Raw genomic sequence first — 3,312 nt, 5'->3', positions numbered from 1 at the left:
AGACCAGGCTGGCCTCAAACTCACAGAAAACTGCCTACCTCTCCCTCTCCAGTGTTTTGATTAAAGGTGTGTGCCACTGCCGCCTGGCTGGGTTTTTTGTTTTGTTTTATTAAAAAAATAATCTTGACCCTTAAATTTACTGCAGATTTATCTAGGCTTGGAATAATACAGTCTGTTCTTTTTAACAGAGTGCTCTGAGGTTTTTCTCTGCTTTAGACTTCCCCGCTGGGTTACCCGCCTGTGTTTTTGTGCTGGAAAAATGGTAAGTCACCACGGGTAACATACAATCGGCTCTTGAATTAAAGGATCTTCAATACGTTGCTCCAGAACCACCACCACTCCTCCTCTTCATCTAGGTCCTGACTGATCTCTTTGTTATTTTCTGTCAATTTAGCATCATTGACAGCTTGGACTGTTTCTCTTGCAGCTGAGCAAGTATCTGTTTCCACGGTTCAGTCCTCACCAGTGGCAATGGATATAAATAACTTCTCTCTGGCATCAAACCTGCTGGGATATCTAGTTTCAGTAATAAGCAATTAAGCTTATTCAAACCACTCCTTATAGTTTCATTAACTCTAGGCTTCCTGCTATGACTTTTTCTTCATTAACAGTTCTCTGAATTAAAAAGGGTGTTATGCTGGTTCTCAATATGTCCACTCCGGTTTTCAGTGTTTTCTGAAGTTGAAGCCTCATGACATCTCACTTATAAACTCCATCAGGCTCTGACGTTCCTCTTTCCTTTTGTTTAAGCAAGATACCCACTGTTCAGAAAAACAGACTGCTTGTGTTCAGAGCCTCACATCTCTGTGTGGTCTCTTGCGGTTCAGTTTCCAGGTTCCTGTTGAGTGAATCCGTGTTTTATAGAATCTTCAAACCAGCTGCAATTCCCTCTCAGTTAAAGTGTCCATTCCTGTGACAATCATCAGAATTGGCAATCGTTTTTGTTTGTTTTTGAGACAGGCTTTCTCTGTGTAGTCCTGGCTGTCCTAGAACTCACTCTGTTCACCAGGCTGGCCTTGAACTCACAGAGGTCAGAGTGCCTCTCCCTCCCACATGCTGGCATTAAAGGCATGCATCAACACCACCAGTCTGGCCAATTTTATCTTTACCGTTCCCAAATAGCTCTGTAATCCCACTGAGTCCCACCCTAAGAGCACCAATTTCAACCAATTCAACAATGTATTCCTCCTGAACAGTTGATTTTTCCAGTCATGGCTCTAAAATTTCCTTCAGAGATGCTCACTCTGTTCCTCTCACGGGCTGCTGCAAGATCTCACTTCAGACAAGCTGTCTCTTCTGTGTTGTAGGAGCTCCTGTGGTGGGCTTCTGATGAACTCCAGGCTCCCTTGGTGTGTTCTTTGCTCTGTGAGTGTATTCCAATGTGCTCAGAGTTTCCTCAAAATTGAGAGATACAGGGGAACTCTTTACAATTATAGATGTTCTGGTACATCCCCCAAGAGAACCTTGCAGGAGTCTAGTTAGTTTAGAATCTGGATAAAGAACAAGAGATATTATTTCCACAAGAGCAGTAATAACTCATCCCCAAAGTCAACAGAGGCTGATTGATATTTCCAGCTTCCCGGATGCTTTTGTCAACAGCTCCAGGGCGGGCAGATTTTCATTTCCTGAGAGATTAACCAAATTCAGCTTCCTAAGCTCCTCTCCATCAACTGTAACTGTGTCCCCCCCCCCCCCTCTCTCTCTCTCTCTCTCTCTTTCTCTCTGTCTTTCTTTTTCCATGTGTATAGTAACGGAAACACTAGAGTGAGCATTCATCATTCATCAAGTTTGCCTTGTTGTTCCTGCTGCCCCTTCACCCCTGCTGTGCACTGAGATTTCCTCCAAACCTTCCAGGATCAGATAAAGCACTCTCTCAGAAATTGGGGGGGGGGGCGGCTAAGAATATCAAAAAGTTCTTCATAGCAGGGTGGTGGTGCTGCACACCTTTAATCCCAACACTCAGGAGGCTGAGGCAGGAGGAGATCTGTGAGTTCGAGGCCTGCCTGATCTGCAGAGTGAGTTCCAGGACAACCAGGGCTACACAGAGAAACTCTGTCTCCAAAACAACAACAAAAAAAAGTTCTTCAGTCTAGATATCCAATAGAGACACTTTGACTGAAAATCCAGTGCCATTATCAGTTAAATTTCCCCCAGATTTGATAAGTTCATGAAATTATACCAGCCAAAGTATCCTCCTCACAGAGGACCTTTCATTTTCTGTTGTAAACGTTTTTCTAGTGCCAGTCCGTAAAGATGGTGCAATTATTGCCCACAATGACTTCATCTAGAGACGGACAAACAATACTTTCGTAAACATTCCTTTGTTCAGTAGATATTCCAAACCCCATTATCAAGAGTAAACATTTCTTGTCAGTGGGTCCTCCAGAGTTGACACACTAAGTTCTTTCTGTGCCTGATCAAATTCTCCTACTGAGTGTCGTCAGCTCTCCTCCCTTCCAGATGTCTATGCTCCCCACCACCTGGACAGGCCTACCCTTCTGATCCCTCTTCCTCCAGAAAGTTCTTCCTGGAATGTTGTCTTACTTAGGGCTACTATTGCTGTGATGAAATACCATGACCAAAAGCAAGTCAGGGAGGAACCGGTTTATCCAGCTTACACTTCCCCATCTTAGTCCACCGCTGAAGGAAATGAGGGCAGGAACCTGGAGGCAGGAGCTGCTGCAGAGGCCCTGGGGAAGTGTTGCTTGCTGACCTGTTTCACATGGCTTGCTCAGCCTGCTTTCTTATAGAACCCAGGACTACCTGGGCATGGGTGTCTTCACTCACAATGAACTGAGGCCATTCATGGAGCATTTTCTCAATTGAGGTTACTGCCTCTCAGATGGCTACATCTTTTGTCAAGTTGACATAAAACTATCTAGTACAGACCTATTGACAGTACTGCCAAAACCTGCTGGCCTAGAAATGATCCCAACACTTGGGTTGGGGGCTGAGCAGAATGGCTGGAAACCAGAGAGATGGATCATAGAAAAAGGGATGCTGTTAGGAGAACATGTCTGAGCTGGGCATGGTGGTGCTTGTCTTTAAGGGCGGCATTCAGGAAGCAGAGGCAAAAGAGTCTGTGAGTTCAAGGCCATCCTAATCTATACACTGAATTCCAGGCCAGCCATAGCTACATAGGGAGACACTGTCTATAAATAAGATTCACAGGCTCCCTGGATAATCACATGCCACCAGACAAGCGTCTTATTGCTTTGTCCCAGCTGCTAATTACAGTTAAACCCCAAGGGCAAGTAGGGTTGGGCTGCGGGCAGTACAGGGCACAGGCAGCAAATAAATAAATATAAATAA

The 3,312-nt window shown here is 44.8% G+C and overlaps 1 pseudogene; it reads right to left on the bottom strand.

The window, feature by feature from the left end:
• Window positions 1-230: 230 nt before the first annotated feature.
• LOC114617515 lies at window positions 231-2,628 on the bottom strand (annotated as a pseudogene).
• Between the last annotated feature and the right edge of the window lie 684 nt (window positions 2,629-3,312).

The sequence above is a fragment of the Grammomys surdaster genome, unplaced genomic scaffold, assembly GCF_004785775.1.
Source record: "Grammomys surdaster isolate TR1022 unplaced genomic scaffold, NIH_TR_1.0 137, whole genome shotgun sequence".
NCBI lineage: Eukaryota > Metazoa > Chordata > Mammalia > Rodentia > Muridae > Grammomys > Grammomys surdaster.
This window is presented reverse-complemented; position numbering and strand designations above follow the sequence as displayed.